General features: G+C 40.9%; 1 protein-coding gene across 3 annotated transcripts in view; it reads right to left on the bottom strand.

Annotated features, from left to right (window-relative positions):
• The window catches only part of ZZZ3 (zinc finger ZZ-type containing 3), a 64,056-nt gene extending 46,888 nt beyond the window's left edge, over positions 1-17,168 (bottom strand). Inside the window, exon 1 of one of the 3 annotated variants that reach the window (XM_055724740.1) lies at positions 17,026-17,168. The gene's annotated coding sequence lies outside the window, so the exon portion shown is untranslated. Of the gene's footprint in view, positions 1-16,516; positions 16,643-17,025 lie in introns of those variants that run through there. The other 2 variants (XM_055724738.1, XM_055724739.1) reach the window with 2 other exon arrangements.
• Between the last annotated feature and the right edge of the window lie 742 nt (positions 17,169-17,910).

Genomic DNA, 17,910 nt, shown 5'->3' with positions numbered 1-17,910 from the left:
GGGGGTGGGGAGAGAATCCAGAACTATCCTGGCATCTATGAACAAAAGAAATAAAGCTTGCCACAGCTATGCTGTGGCCCTGCTGTGTCTTCTACCAAGGTGCATTTTCATGGTCCCACAATTACAGGCATCTCTTGCTGCATAAACTGATACATACATATGGTGCGCATACAACTGTAGCACCCCTCACAGCGTAACCAAACAGATACATTCTCACATGATAGGGGCTCTGGAAAGTAACAAAGTAGCTTGTAAGACAAACTATGCTTTAACCTTGAGTTTAAATACTGTAGTAGCCTGCTATCACAGAATCATTTAGGTTGGAAAAAGGCTCTTTAAAGATAATTGAGTCCAACCATAAATGACTTGCCTTATGTTGCTTTTTGATTGGCAGTTATTTTTAAGAGCCCTAGCTCTTTTAAATGCTCATGTGGCTGTGTTATGACTGACTCTGATATATTCATAAAATTGTATAATGCAACTGACTGTTATACCAAGTCAAGTCTCTGGCACACAGCCAGCAGAGAACCATCTATTTTCTGCGGAAACGGTCTGAGATAGAGCTACTGAAAAGCTTCGCTGTTATACCTCTATGCTAGAACCACAACACTGTTGCAGTTGTCAAAATACCAATTGGTAGCAAAAACACCCATCCCTTTTTTGTTTCAGCCTTCCATCCAGGATATTGTTTACATTCATTGTCTCTTTTTGGCCTTTGGTCTAATACACAGCACAACTGCTAGCTACATTTAGCCACACATGATAGTTTTGACATTGCAGATAGCCTTTCGAAGCAGTTTTGAACACGTTCCTGCCTCTGTGAGCTGGATGTCAGCATCATCTACACCATGAATGAGCCTGTCTCCCCAGAAGTACTTGAAGGCAGACAGAAATTTTCTCCCAGGGCTTAGGCATCCTGACAGAACCACAAATATCAGCACTCACCATGTTTTACTGTTTATTCTTAGATTCTTTCCAAATTTCGCTTTGCAACTGACACTGAGCGTGTTAAGCAGAGAGGTTTCATAACCCTCTGCAGTTTGATGTTCTCACTCTTTGTTCAGTCTGTATTTTAAGTGTTCCGAATAAGACAACCATTATGCATATTTCAGTTTACCCGGATTCCTAAAGTTTCAACTGGCAAGTACTGAAGGTGTTTTAAGTGCACTAGGAACTGCATTTTTTAAAAGCTCTCAAAGTAACAGTGACCAGCCAATTTATGTATGATTGCTGTCCTGTCTCTGGGCACAGAAACCAAAACTTCCAGTATGAACATTATTGCATACCTTTTCCTTTTAGTTACCACATACCTACTGGTAATAGAGGCCTTGATTTAAAAAACAAAAAAACCCCCACAAAACTTTATTTTAAGAATGGTTCCAGTTTAACTAGTACATTCCTTTTTCTCACTGCTTTTGTCTACACATCCAACTACTTCCAGATCAGATAGCTGGCCAGAATTTCTTCGATTTACCAGTACAATGGTAGGTTATTTCCCTTTTTTATTATACTTTATAGTAATTCAAATAGGACTAAGATTGCATCATGTGCAATTTGGTTTCGCTTGATTGCTATTTTGCTTTCTTCTCTTGCTTTGCTCAGAAAGTCTTCACAGGCCAGTACATTCGCTGCAAAACAACATGCTGCATTTTAATTCCTGGGTTTTCTGTGTTCTATCTTGCCTATGCTTACAGGACTGATGGAAAATACAAAAAGTTCTGTTCAGAGTGCATTTACATTTAAAATCTCAGCCTTTTAGTTACTGCTTACTTTCTCAACACAAACATTTTTCTTGTTTGAACACTCAGGCATAAAATGATATTACCACTCTAAAAAAAACCCAAACAAACAAACAGCAGAGTAAGAGGCGGTGTTTTTTTCTACCATAACTACAGGTCTTTGCTTTTCTTGTGACCACTGATAAATAATCTTTAGGCTTGCTCAACTTACATTTTTCATCTAGATGCAGGCTTGCTCATCAGTTTTGCTCATCAGCCCTTCACACAGTAAAAACACAGACCAGTCTGATTCATACTTTCTTAATCTTTCAGTCATAAATTAATGATCTTGAAAGATTCAGTCAGAAGAGAATTTTTTCACACCCATACAACTACACATCAGCTGTTTCTTCTTCTGGTATCTTATTAACTTGATGAACATATGTATTTTATAGATTAAAAATTCATTTTGAACCATTTCGGAGATTTTACACTGTTACTCTAAACCCACCATTAACCTGTCAACACATTGCTGAAATACAACTACAGTTTACTCTCTGTATGCTTTTCTTTTTGATTCCTTTACTCAACTTTGTGATATAAATACCCAGGTATTCTGCATTGTTTTGTTTTGCAATACTCTGTTTATGATTTCCTGCACTGATATGAGACAATTTACTTTCAAAACTATGCTCACTGTTCAAGCATAAAATGAATGACTGCCTACAAAGTGAAAAATTTAATTCCAATTCTATTATCCCTTCCCACTTGCCAAATACTTTATTAAGCACTGAACACGTTCCATGCTCCAGATATTGAGATGTTGCACTACATTTACAGAGCAAAAGGGACTCACCAATTACCACCTGATCACCTGAACATACCTGTCACCTATGCACATACACATTCAGTTCCCTTTGCATGTTAATGACTATCCATTTCCAAAACTTCTTCCTTGTTAAATTTAAAAGCAAATCAATTATTTCAAACTTTATTAACTTCAAACTTCTTTTCTCACATCCAGCCAGACCAAAGGTCTATCCAGTCAGTACTTTGACAGCAGCCATAAGCAGATGGCTAGGGAAGAGCTGCCGTATACAATACTTTTCCAGCTTCCAACTATTTTTACCTCAGGATTATCTTAAGTCGTATGTCACTTCTATTTACTAAACTTCAGTGTATTTCTCTTCCATGAATTGCCCCTGCCTTCCCTAGCGCTCCCATGTGTTTTTAGCATTCAAGCTATCCCACGGATGTGTTTGTAAAACAGAATTCTAATTTTTCATTTTTACAAATGGGTATAAATATCAATACCTTGGCAAAAAGGAAAGGCTTTGAAGTTAGATACCCAATGCAACTCTTACAGCAACTCATTTTAACCCTTTCTCCTTACTGCTTTCAATTTTTTTCATTGGCAGAGTAAAATTTTTGTGTTTTACTTGGAGCTCCCCCTTCTGCTTCACTTTTTATGAATTTGCCTACATACATTGCTCCAGGAATAAAGAAAAAAAATATCCATGGTATTATCAATGATGGAAAGCTACTGCATAAACAACTTATGCCTTTCCAACTTCAATGTCAGAGACTTTTCAAATGGATACACTCAGTACCAGTAAACTAGGTATATGTTTGCAGTTGTATCCACCCTAATGGAACATATGAGACTTCAAAATTTTTAATATTTAATACAAAAACCTCGCCTTTTGTAACTTTAGTTTTCTGGAACTGAAGTAATTTCTGACAGTTTTGACTTTCACGCTTTGTCTCAAGACGATAGGACGCGACTACAGTTATGTTTCACTGATGTCATACTGCATCAGTTATTAATCCAGTAACAGTGTAAACTATGACCACAATTTACTAAAATAACAATGAGAGCATTTAACACTTTATACAAAAATATACATCTGGCTATGGTATCTAAAATGCTTAATAATATCTATTTCCAGAAATAAAAAGAGATGCTCATCCTACTGTTCCTTGCAATTACCCTGTAACAGCAGGTAAAAGGACTGGAGAAACATTAAACGGCTATTCAAGTTCCAGGTTCAGCCACTAGAGAATTTCTCAAAGCATAAGAACAAAGGAAAAGAGAGCTACCTTCAGCATATTTTTTTTACCTCAGATTCAGGCAACAGGAAGGGGCTGCCAGAAGCTGGGTCAGAGAGCTTGAATTATATAGTTACCATACCTATCCTAAGCAAACATGAGCAGATTGCCAGAGCTCAGCATTTCCTAAATGGCTAACCCATCACAGCAGTACAAAATCTGCACTTGCAGTTAAGTTCTTGCTCTCCACTGGCAAGGGCTTTGCCTCCAAAATGCACACAGATTGCCCACACACTGTATCAAATGCCAACACACTTTAAAATACCCAATTTGAGGAAAGTAGATAAAGCATAGACTAAATGGCTAAGTTATTTACTATGGACTTACATATTGACTTATACAAATATAATGTAAAATGTGTATTTTTTCTGATTTTTATCCCTCTCAAGTATTCAGTTACAGAGATCTGAGTGTTCCAAATGTTTCTATCTTACAAGACCAAAACCGGTCTGACCAGCAGCTTTCTCAGTCTGCCATAGATAGAGTTTGGAATTTTCACAGTATAAATTTGAAAATAATCAATAAAAGCAGTTACAAAGTTAGAAATCTCATTCATTCACTTTGACAGTCATATGCACGTTTGCATTTACAGAGTAAATCAAGCAGGAGACTCTACAGAGCTTTTTATTAGTAATAAATCACTTACCATTTGCCAGTGATGTCCTAAAAAAGTCTTACTGACCATTTTGAAGGCACAGTTTTTTCAGAATTATTCTAAGGAATTTAACAGTGAGTGCTATGTCAAGCCAAGTGCTATGCTTATTACTTACTTAGTACCTCCGAAGAGCTGAAATCAAGTATTAAGTAAGGATTAACTTGACAAATGTAATTTCCATGCCACCCATAAAATTGCTTAAACATTTTTAAAATATTATAAAAAAATAACTGATTGTCAGTTCTCTTGGAGAACACCTAAAATTTCTGTATAAAAAAATGAATAACTGTATTACCCACAGCGTAATACTGTAGCCATAAAAAAGAAAAATAAATACAGTAAGAATATAGCCCCTAAGCAGCCTTCATTATATCTTGAATATACAAAGCCCTTATAACTCAATGATATATTATCTCTCCCAGAACAATAAGCAATTAAACACATTCCTTTCTTGATAGCAGGGGAAAAACAAATACGTAAACCCCCTGTACCTTTAAAAATTAGTTTCACTGTATCTACAAAGAAAGTTCTGAAATACAGTGACCACGTATGGCATGGCAGATGTGAGGACATACCTTTGTTGTACACCCCCAGAATTAATGGATGTTTTATTTGGCTTTTCTCCTTGGTGTTCTGCATAGAGAAGCTATCCCAAATCTTTTGATCGTTCTTGTTGCCTTTCTATGGACTGAGTCTAGCAGACAGATCAGTGCGGGATAATCATATTCAAAGCATGACCTATGTATGTAATGGATTTTTACCACAAAATACTAACATTTAACATTATGACCCCTTTCTAAGAATACTCAACCCTATTTTTTATTTTTGACAACTAGCAAAAACAGAGTTGATGCTTTCACAGAAATCTCTATCAGAATACTTTCCTGAGCAGTAATAGCTGATTTAAAGTCAGGGTTGGCGTTTTTTGCATAAAGTTATTTTATTCTTATGCATTACTTCACATATCTGACAATGAGTTTCTGTTTCTATTTTATCACCCATTCACTCAGTTTTGTCAGATCCTTCTACAACTCTCACTCAAGACAGTAGTGAAATAGTCATCAGATATGTATCACCTGTAGAGTATTACCAGAGTAGAGGGGTTTTTTTCTGCAATCACTGAAATAATTTTATTAAAATATCACTCCTCCACAAGTATTTGACTGAAATTAACAACTGTGACCATCCTCTAACATTGAAAACACCTGCCTATTTTGACTGAAAAGCCCTCCTTAAAAATCACGTGCCAACTAAGGTGGGCACTGCTTCCTTTCTGGAGTTCTACATGCATGCAGTTTGGATTATCCTCACACAGCTGAGGAAAATGTTAAAAACATTTTTTTATTCACTCTTACTGATAAGAAAGAACAACTCTACAACATCCATGTACTTGAACAGCCTTTAAGGAAGTAAAATTGTAAATCTCTATGTGAGTTAACAGAACCATAATTAAAAGTGTGTTGCGCCAGTCCAGTAGCCTATGTTGAAGGATGCACATTCATTGACAATGAAGGTTACAAAGGTCCAATGGCAAAGGGGTTTTTTCCTTTCAGCAGTTGGCTTGATTTAAAAAGGTTTCCACTGTTACCCCAAGCAGGTAACTCTCATGAGGATCTCACCATTTTGCATCCTAATAACTGCAATGCTCTCTTCTCTAACCCTGCTCCACTTATATCCATTTAGATACTTCTCCAAAGAGCATTTCCTTACTTTACTCCTTTGTCCAAGGCACCACTTTCCCTGTATCTGTCTAACACAGCAAAGCCACACCTGTCCATCATCTCACTCCTTATCAACAGGGTCCATTCACACTCTGGTAAGCCTTCAATCATTCTCTCTTTAATTTTGCAACAAGACTTCCCAGGTGAGGTTTCGTTTTACTGTTAAGTGATTTATCTACAAAAAGGAGCAATCCCACCCCGCTGTAACTCTCAGGCGCATCATCCTGATTTTTCCCATGCATTTGCTTTAGTATTCAATCCAATCTCACAATGAGCTGATTTAGAAAATACAAATCCCTACAAGAGAGCCATTATTTTTCTGCTGGTTTAGCTCCCCAAACAGGCTTACTGTAATAATCAAATGAGCACAGGTGCCAGTGGAAGGCAGGAGTCACAACTATGTATTTTGGTGACAGACAGCCGTTGGATCAGGTTAGCTGTAATGTGAAGCCTTACTTTCAGGCTCTCCCTGATGCTTTGTGAGTGTAAGAACCACGGTTACTTCTTTTAACGTGGAACTCTAATCTTCCATGATGAGGACAAAAATATTTTATAACGGATGCACAGGAAATAATTCAACCATCCCACTGTTTCCATCTACCTGTATTACCCAGCTATAACCTACATTATACTGGAATTGTAAACTCTTGTGAGGGAAATATTCTTCATGTATGCTTCTGCAAAGCAGGGGTCATAGCATCATCTGTTTTACTTTATTTTCATTGTTTTACTGTTCACTCAAATATAAAACTGTTAAAAATTCTACTGAAAATTTAACTGAAATCCAGCTGATACAAGTCTTCACTAACAGAACCTGAGGCATAAAAAAGCATCAGAGGGGGAAAAAAAAAGTAGACCACCTATATTCTCATGTGTTACCTATTCAAACCCTTGGGGCTCTTTTTGCCATCTTATCATTATGGAAAAACAGTTGTCCAAACTTCAACAGAAGTTAAGTTATAAGTACAAAAAAAGTACACTTTTGTTTAAAAGCAGTAGCAAGAGCTAACCAACTAGGGAAGCTGTAACTATAGCCCACACATAGTAAAGTGACAAATTTGAGGGAGGATAAGCAAACAGAACTTAAATTCTAACTCATGCCAATTCTGCATACCAGGCCTACTGACAGAACAGATAGGATGAGAAGAAACAGCCACATGATTATTTGGTACAAATCATATAACAAAGCTATAGTGAGACATGAATCAAAACGGAAAACGGTACTGAGATTATTACACAGGAAGCCTCTCCATAGCTCTCCTGTTTCTCATGGAGAACCTCCTGCCTTTTTCAGATGGTTTCTTTTGAGAAATTTCTTGGGCCAAGTAAATACAGACATACAACAGTCTAACAAGAGGGATTTTTAAAAGGCAGTTGATCTAACTGCAACTAAATTAAATTATGAGCTATACTGTAAAAGCAGGACACAAAGGTCTGATAACCAGAGTTACCTCCCAAGTGGAAAATCAATGAGACATGAGTCACACTGGATAAAATTACATTAACTGGCCTGCCTTTACCTCCATATCCCTGCAAAAGATTCCCTTTCCACATTCAGAATTTCGATAGAAGAAAAAAAAAAAAACCCACAACCCTTCAGACAACACAGGAAGTTTCAATAAAACCACTTCTGGGCTGAAATTAACCAGGAATATTTTCTGATTATGAGTGACATAACTGAAATTCACAAATACTAACAAGAAATTAATTACCTGTATTGTTGGTGTGGGATTTTTTCGACAGTCATAAAACAACAACAAAAAACCCCCATCTAGATCTTAACATCAAGGAATCTATTCCTTTACACTTACACACTTGGATAATTTGAATGGTCCGGACAGGAAACTGTACTCCATAATGCAATCCATTTATGAGAATAAAATACAGAGGATTCTTGAGGATTTGCAGAATTCTCTTTGGTTCAAAAAAACTAAGACCATCAAACTACATGTCAAAAACCACACTGAGATAAGACTTAAAATCTAAAAAGTCTCGAAATTAACTGTAAAGTAGGAAGAGAAATCTGAAAAACACAGGCTTCACTTTGGGGCGGGGCGGGGGGGGGGGAAGCTTTATTTGCACTAGGACATCATACAAAGAGCAAATGTTTCTCATTCTCCTTTTCAGCACTGGCTGTGAGACAGCAGCTATGTAAGAACCTTTTCCATCTGAAGTATCTTAGGAGCCTTCTTAACAAAAGGATCAGTGGATTCCCAATTGTATGATCCAGAGAAGTCTCAGCTGACCTAACTGTAGAGAAATGACATAACTACACTTAGTTCTGTTAGAAACCACTTCCTCACAGATGGATTTAGAACTATGCAAGCATATATGAAAAGTAATTGTATAACTGCAGTTTCCACAATGCTACTGTAAATAATGACTTTTTTCAGCCTTTCTGCTTTTTTATAATGCACTGGATGTAGCAGAATCTCCAGAATACTGACACAATAAACACCATGATTCTGCTAAAAATAGAAAACTAGTATAAAAAAAAAATAAAAATTATAAGCTGTAGTGGCTTTCTATTTTGTCTATTTTTTCCAGGGCAAAATAATTTGTAAAAAAATACAGAAAAGTTGCAGACTGAGAATTTAAAAGAACTTGGAACATCTGGTTAGCTTCCTTTTTCCTGAAGCCTAGCTTTTGAGGAAATATTCAAAGAACAGTGCTGGCAGCATAGCAAAGTACAGAAACATTGTTAAATCTTTTCAAGTGACAATTTAGACAGAGCAGTTACTAACAAAAGCAATATAATCATGCATACCTAACCAGTAAAACTCAGTGCTAGTTATACTCTGACTTTCAGACATGTACAGAGAAAGCATAAGTAAATGAAAAGAAGGTAGTGGGCGGAAAAGAAAACATAACAATATATTCTAACTTTAGAACTATTAATAAAATACAATTTCTAAAGTTGCTGAAGAAATTTTATACACTTGGAAGCAGAAAAAAACCCAAGCAAACAAACCCCAGCATCTGTTGAAATGCTGATAGATTTCCACTCCACTTTTTTCAGTCAGTCACTGCCTATACACTCCCCTAGTACACTCTGCAAGAAACGCTTCTCCAAACTCCAGGTTAAAACAGTCTTTTTCAGACAGTTCTGTCTGACAATTTCTTCTCAGTTCAGCTCTTCAGGTGGAGCTTAGGGAACAGGTGATCTGTCTCTGCCTAAGACTTAAGCCTTTGTGCCCTTACTGCATGAGATACTGTGACCCCTTTATAATACTCTACAAAAAAGCCTCTGTCCTGCAGTGATACATACAGGGAAAATTCCTGGAAGACTTAAAATATTTGAGGAAAGGAACAAGTCCCTTTTCTGACATCATACTAATACAACAAACAGTATTTGCATTCTTCCTTTATTGATTTTTGGAAATAAGATTCTCATTAACAGCTTTGAGATCACATTCATTTAACTGAAATAAAGTATACAAACCCACTAGAATTAACTTCCACCATGTCCTACTGCATTTACATGTCCTACTGCATTTCTATGTAAGCAAACACTGCATCAGGATCTAAAACCAGTGCCATATCAGTTACCAAAACTTTTGTTTCTCAATGGTTTAGTGACCAATTTCCCATCAATTAAAACAAACAGAATGATGACACCCTGAGAAGTTAAAAGTATATATAGTTTAACCCATACCACTGGTGAGATGGAAAAACGCCCTAAAAGCCTAATTACAATAAGACAGTAATAGACTGAAAGCATTATTTTATCTAAATCCTCTACACTGTAGATGTTGAGAATGTGACAGAATTTGTGTCACTTTAGCCTTTTCCTAATTACAGAGCACATACATATGTGAAGCTGAGCCTACCCTTCATTCATCATCAAGCCCAAGGCAGCTTTGTCACATTTCAAAAATCAGAAAAGCTTGAACAAGGTCACATAGAGTGTAAGCAGATGATTTTGAATAGAAAAAGTGCAGAATAATTCATTAAATGAAATTTGGTTGAAAACAAAGTTTTATCAAGTTGTCCAGTACTTTTAATCCTAAAAAGATTTAACAATTGATTTGTGGCAAGGTTAGTTCTTCCAGTTTAATCAAATATTTTTAAATCACCTAAAAAAATAATCTCAAAGGAGAATTTTTTTTCAAAACTAGTATATAGTAGAACAGATACATTTCTATTCAGACTCTTCCATATTGTGACTATTATATAGCAATGGGCATGAAAGACCGAAATCTATTTCTAACTCACAGAACACAAACCAATTCTAAAAGATATCATATTTATATAACAAACTCTGCAGGAACCTGAAGGTACTTTATAAGTGACAATTATCCCTTCAAAATACATCTCTCAGATAATAAGTGTTAACTATTTTACAGGAAGAAGGTGAAGAGGCATGATTTCAGAGCCTGGAATGCACTTCATTCCCTGGCTCCCTAGACTTAATCTTTTAAACTTTGCTTCTCTTCAACAAACTTCTGAAAGACTTTGACTAGTTCAGTTTCTTTCTACTGGATCATAAAAACCACAAAGGTAAGTCAAAGATCTTAAATCTACAATGAAGACTCTATTAAAGTTATTTTCAATATTACATCACAGAAGGCTTTAACATTTTATAAAAAAACCCTTTAATCAAGATATTTGATGATTTTTTTATAACTAAATCTTACAGGTTTGGTTTGTGGGGTTTTTTTTGCTCCAACATGAAGTTCTGTTTTGTTTTCTGAAATCATGGCCAGCAAAATTACAAAAAACATAAAAACATGGAGATATAACACTGACAAGTCATCCTACCTCTTGTTCCAAGGACAGAACAATGATACCTAAATCACCTCTAAAAAGAGGTTACTTAACCTCTTATAGAGCACTTTCAGCAATAGATATCCCATCACCTCTCTCAGGTATTTAACCTCGTGATTACCTATCTGTAGAGCTGGAAAGTTTTTCCTAACATCAAAATCTCCTTTTGTGCTCTTTAGGACCATTATTTTTTATCATATGTAGCCAGAACAATTTGTTACATTCTTCTCTGCAGCCATCTTTACCATATTTGCAGCCTATTATTAAGTCTCCCCATCCCTGCCACTGCCTAAGCAAGGGCAATTCTTTTAGTCCTTCCTTAAAGGCCATTATTGCAACTCTTCTCTACTCTTCAATTGGTCCAAATCTGTTTGGAGTAACAAAAATGAGGACAACACAACATGCGAGGCCTTACACTGGGCAGTGCAGAAGATTTTCTTTATCTTACATGCAACAACAATCTTGTTCATATATCCCAGTATGACTCGGGTTTTTATGTAACTGCCGTGACTCCTTCGTGTTCGTTTTTGTGATACAGCTGCTTATTTGCAGAATTGTTGCCCAGCCAGGCAGTTGTTTCTCATATTTAAGTTTATTATTGCTATCCAAACATATTATTTTGTGTTTCTCTTTACTGAACTGCATCCCATATAGTTCAGGTCATTCATGCAATTTGTCAAGACCATTTCACACTCAAAGACTTGTATTCCCTCTCAGACTTGTACTGTCCCGGCAGTCTAGCAAATCTGCTTTGGTCTAGCATTCAGGTCACAAACTGAAAGACTAAACAGGATTAGTTTCAGAAAATATACCTGCACAATTCTACTCAATGCATGTCTTTAATTTGAACTGTCCTTAAAGCATTTAATTAATAAGTAACTAACCAGCAAGGCAAATCTTCCCTGACAGTATCTATTTTTGGTGCTTCTAGATTCTTTAGCTGTGGAGATAAAATCCCTAACTTCAACACTACTGTACAGGCAAAGTATCTTTCAAACACAAATATACAGGGGAGGCTCTACTACTCTCATCCCCCTTTAATGTATTTGTATGTGGCACAGTAACCTAGTTGCTTAGCTCCTCCAGTTCTCAATTTGGGCTTATACACCTGTGTTTCTTTCCTGTAGCAGAGATACTACAGAAACACTTCAATTCACAAAAAAATCACGAGCCCTGACAAATCCAGATCTTACATACCTATATATACACATACACCAATAAAACAAAAACCACCACAAAAAGCAGGATGTTACCATTTATGTACCAACAGACAAACTCTCAAGAACACTCATTTCCTTCTTGACTTTTACATTTTCTAACTAATTGTTTTATTTAAAGTTCAAGTCACTCCATTTTAGGCACACAAATTAGGTATTTCTCATGACAAAGCTGTAAGAGACCGACAAGATCCCACTGCTCTACTACTGTCATATTCTCTGAAAGGGAAATTTTTACCCTTCTTACCATTAGTTTGTCTGGCACATACACACTCACCACTAACCAAAACAAATATTTGTGTTAAAGTACTGCATGTAAATCTCAACTAGTGAAAAAAATCTCTAAAATTCTGGACAACCAAATTGGCTATCTTGCCAACATTCATATTCCTATGTCCGAAGAAGTTCAAAAAACTAGAAAGAATGGAAAGCAGCTAATGGCAGTCTAATAGATAAAACATTGCTTTCTGTCTTGTTGCTTCAGAAAACAGTTGATTTCCCTTGTAGCAATCACCTTAATGAAAAGCAAAAATATTTAAATTGAGTATCAGGCAAACTTTAACTATGGGGCGATGAGCTGCTGAAACAAGTAACACAAAGAGGAGCTTTGTCATCGGAGGGAATGATCTCGGTATATTTCCAAAGGCCAGAGGACTGGACTAGCTGACCTTTCTGTATTTCTACATTTAACCAAATTCATTGTAAGCATCAAAACATCAAAGTAACTTTAAAGAACAGTTATTGTAAGTTAAGCTACTAAGCTTTTTGTTTGAAGATACAAATAACTCTTGTATGAAATTGCCTGTATAAGGAAAAGCAGTTAAATGCAAACTAATACAAGAATTTTGAATACAAACTGTACAAATTATCAATCTACTATGCCACAAAACCAAACTCAAGTATTTTTATTACAAAGCTGCACTTAATCAGAGAATCTTCTTATAAGTCTTTTTGTTTGAAAAGCAGTGTCCAATAAAAGAACACACTATTTAATGTTGAGCTCTGCATTTCTTAAGTGTGTTTTACAAGTTACTCCAACAGAAAGGTTTTCACAAAACTAAAATAAACTCTCATGATGGTTGTTCCAAACCAAACCAGTTTTTGAAGCAGAAAACATATTTACAAGGTTTTTAAAACTAGAACAATATACCCTTGAGTGTTAAAGAGTGTAAAGTTTACCAGAAGCAAGTTCTTATCATCAGTAGCTTGATTTCCAGCAAAGAACACTTAATTTGGAAACTGAAGGGAAAAAAAAACCTCTCAAAAAAAAAACCCAAAAAATCTTCATCACTACAGAGGTGAGAGTTTCTCACTTTCTGCAACTTCACTCCCGCCTACAGAGTGGCAGAATTTTTCTTGCTCAAGGTTTTTAAGGACAAGTTCTACAAATATCTGTCTGAAATAATCTAAGTATGTTTAAACCAACCCTAAAGAAAGGAAACAACAGGTCTTACTGTACTGTATTTCTAGAACTGTGAGTGCAATGTAAATCTATGGATATAAGCAAGCGCTGAATACTTGAAAAAATAAGTTATCTCTTGCAAATCTGGTTCTTTATGATGGGAGAGACCTGTATCATCAGTTCCCACACAATGCAAAGACTTCCATTTTTGGGAACACCAAAACAAAGCAAACCCCAACAGATAACCTCTGAAGACTTTAAAGAGAGCTTTTCAAACGTGAAAGACTCATTTCACAACAAGAAAAGAACCACAATTGGAAGCAGGGCAGACTGCAAAGACTTCTGTTCCAACTTCCCAAGTACTTTTAGAAACATTAAGAAAACATTTCTTATTTCCCTTACCCAACAAAGTGGTGAAAGGCCAGAGTGAAAGTCTTTCCACCTTGTATCAATCAGACAACTCTGACTGACCAGAAGTCAACCTAACCAAAGTACATAGAATGATCTGGAAGAACCAGAAACAAAAACACCTATAAGTCTTTTGGAAATATTGAGAGAGTAAAGCCTTCATTCTGTGTGAGACTATGGACAGCAGACTGGAATCTCACTACATAAGTATGTTAGAAACACTGATAAATATCAAAGCAGTCACATGCTGTCCAGCTGTAGAACAGAAGCCCATACTAGGATACATTCCCAAATTTTGTGAAATAGATATCTAGTTATTTTTGCACATTAAATCCGTAACAACACTGAGCTAAAAAGTTCTATTTGCTCTTTCTCTTCTTCCAGAAATGTTAAAAATTATGAGACAAAACATACGATTGAACTTCCTGACTAAATAGCTTAGTAACTAAGCTATTTAATACAGCCTGTCTCTTGGTAATTATACACTTGGAGCATGCAACGCGAAAGAAAAAATAATTTCAGTTAATAGTGGTACAACTGAGAATTACAACAACTACTTATATTGGAGTAAATAACTAGACACATAAATTATCAGCAGTGTTTCAATTTAAGGTCCTTACAGACAGACACGGTTGTAGCATGCAACAGTTCTTCACAAAGTCCCTTACTGTAAATCTGAGACAGAACGCTTTTGTGAAATAAGCATGACAATGTTGGAGAAAGGCTGCAAGCAAAGTTGTTCAGGTTCTGAATGGCTTGCTAGAAGTCACACAATAAATCACCAACTGCTAACTCCTTCTAGAGCAATGGGAGTTTCATGAGTGACTTCAACTGGGTGAAAATTTCACCTGATAGCTATCTTGTTGTACATTTTATCACATACTCTTCACTTTAAAAGAACTGCATTTTTCTCCCCTACTGTTTAACACATGCCATCTTTTTTTCCTTGAAGAAACTTTTTTCCCCTTCTGATTAAACAAGTATTATTACTCTGAAACAGTACAGTAAGATTAAAAAATACTTGAAAACAAACTGCAACAGTAATTTGTCAGCTTATTTTCTGAAAAGTTATACTTGCTTATGAAAAGAATCAAGTTTTGCTAACCCCAAACCTACCGGTCCCTACTAGATCACCAGTCCTTGCAGCAGCTAGGAGGCAGGGGGTAAGCATAGTATCTAACCGCAGGACAGAAATACACCCAAAAAGCGTATTCTCAGAAGGCTGCACAACTTAGTATTTAATATGAAATACAGAGTACAATTAGAGCTTCACCCTAAAAGCCTCAGTAAATGATCACTATGCTATTAGTACAGCAATAATGACAATATCAATGGAAAACAGGCAAATATCTGGACAACCACTGAAGAGCTACTACAATTTATTTACTAATGATTACCGCAAGGATATTCCCAAAATAAAGCTTGGAACTTCAAAGCCTAAAGAACATATTCTCTTAGAGAAAATTAGTATCAGCTATGTGCAGCCTAAAACCAGATCAGTAAAATGCAGAGTTACACTCCAAGACTACAAAAACTGCCACCGTTCCTGTCTAGTCAGGGACAGAATACAAGACACCATAAGGAAGAAGCAGAACCATATGCTCTCCCTTAAAAGAGAGATCAGGACTAGGAGACAAAGGGGATACTGCTGAGCTGGGACACTTGGATGTTACTGGAATTATTTTTTCAAATACAAGAGAAAACAGAAATCTATTTTACAAGTTTGGGACAAAACGGGACATACATCATAACCTCAAGAGAGATCTGATTTGTGATGTTAAGTATCTCTCTTTTTGGACCCCCACATCCTTAAAACATCAGTGTTCCTACAGGGTAGGAGCAGTTTGGGTTCAGCAGCAGAAACCTGAACGAGTACAGAAGCAGCAGCATGGGCAGGTGGGAAAAGCAGCCGAGACAACAAACACCACGAAGTGCTGAGGGGGGGGGTACGGCCCAAGGCTGCAGGTTGGCCGAGGAAGGGCAGAGGCCCTCGGGCCGTGCAGCCAGGCTGGAAGCCGTGAGGGCAGCCGGGAGCAGCCAGACGCACAGTCAAGCCCGCGCCGCGGCGTCGGGCGCCCTGCCCGGCAGGTGACACGGCGGGACAGCGGGGGGCAGCCAAGGGGCTCTGCGGGGCACGCCGCCCGCCCCGGGACAGCACCGGCAGCGCTGCCCGCAAGCCCGGCACTGGCCGGAGGGCCCCGACGCAAGGGCAGAGGCGGCGAAGGGCGGAGCGAGCAACGGGACACGGCACGGGCACCGACGCGGCAGCCTGCGCTCCTCTGGCGAGCCGCCGCAGGGGGGCCGCCGCGGCGCGGCCCGGGCGCTGCGAGGGGCAGCGTGAGGTGATCTGAGGTGAGGCGGGGCAGGGCCGGGGCGGGAGGGAGGAGGGAGCGACGCGGAGCCAGTCGCGCTTCCCCGGGGCGCCCAACCCCGCCCCGCTCCCCGTGTGGCCCGGGGCACGATGGCGGGGAGGAGGCTGGTCCCAGGGTCCCCGCCCCCCGGGCCCCCGTTACCATTACCCAGCACGCCCAGCGCTGCGCCGCCATCCCGCAGCCGGCCCGCTCCCGCAGGGACCGCGCGACCTCGCGAGATTTCCTCTCCTCCCACGCGCCCGCCCCGCGACCCGGCCCGGCCCCGCGCGCGCGCCGCCCGCACTCAGCTCAGACCCAACATGGCGGCCGCGGCGCCGTGCACGTGTCCCCGGCCCCGCCGTGCCGCGCCGGGCGCGCGCATGGACACACGTACGCACACGTAACGCTGCGGGGGGGGGGGGGGGGGGGGGAGGAGGGGGAACGGGGGGGCGAAGGGGGGGGGCGGGGCCGTCGCGCATGCGCACGAGGCGCCGCTGCGGGCCAGCTGATTCGAACGGGGCGCGCGAGCCGCCACCTCCTCCCCGCACGCGCTGGTCACGTGGGGGCTTCCCCCCTCTCATTCCCTCCTCCTCCTCCTCCTTCCCCCTCCCCTCGCGGGTTCCGAACTCGGCACCATCCGGGTCCCCCTTCTCCCGGGGCCGGGCCCGCGCCCTCACCTGGCGGCCGCTCCTCGGCGCGGCGGGCGCGGCCGGCCCGCGCAGCCCCCCGCGCGGCTCGCTCCCTCCGTGCCGCCCGCACCAGGCAGCGGCGGCGGCTCCGCACAGCGCCTGCTCCCCTCAGCGCGGCGGCGGCTCCTTCCGCTTCCTTCCCCTCCCCCTCCAGCCGCTGCGGCGGGGACCCGCTCCCTGCAGCTCCGCCTGCTGGCAGAGGGCGGAGGCGGCCGGCCCGGCGCGGGCGGGGGGCGGCCCGCTGCCCCCGGGCGGGGTGGGGGCCGGGCGGGCGCCCCGCTGCGGCATGCCCCGAGGGGAGGGCCGGCCCGCGTGCCGCCGGGGACGGGACGTGCCGCCGCTCGCTGGGGGCAGGTGCCTGGCGGGGCGCCCCGAGGGACGGGGACGGAGGGCGGGCGGCTGCGACGGACCGAGGAGGAGGAGGAGGAGGGCGGCGCGGCCCGGAGCGGCGCCCGGCGGCGGTGGGTGCTCCCGCCGTGCCGGGCAGCGCCGGGTGACTCGCAGGTCGGCCGCGGCGGCGGGCGCTGCCCCACGGCCGGGCTGCCCCCGCGGAGCTCTCGCTCGGGGCTCACCGCCGCTCTCCCGCCCGCCCCGCGTCAGGCGGTGCCCCGGGAACAGGCGCCGCGGGGTGCTCCAGCCCTCTGGAGCACGGCCAGATCCGGGCCAGTCGCGCTTTCAAATCTCTTAGTGCTGGTGGTGCCGGGCTCTCCGCTAACGCGTACGTGATCACCGGCAGTTCCGACCGAATGCGCGCAGCCTGCTCCCGCGGCTTCCTTACCTCCCTGCTCCTGCAGAGGGAGGGGAACTACTGCGTGTATCTTACTGGCCTTGTAACCTCTCACTGTGGTTTTCCCGATACACCACGGTTACAAC

The sequence above is a fragment of the Falco cherrug genome, chromosome 12, assembly GCF_023634085.1.
Source record: "Falco cherrug isolate bFalChe1 chromosome 12, bFalChe1.pri, whole genome shotgun sequence".
Lineage (NCBI taxonomy): Eukaryota > Metazoa > Chordata > Aves > Falconiformes > Falconidae > Falco > Falco cherrug.
Note: the sequence above shows the minus strand (reverse complement) of the source record. Positions and strands in the feature narration are given on the sequence as shown.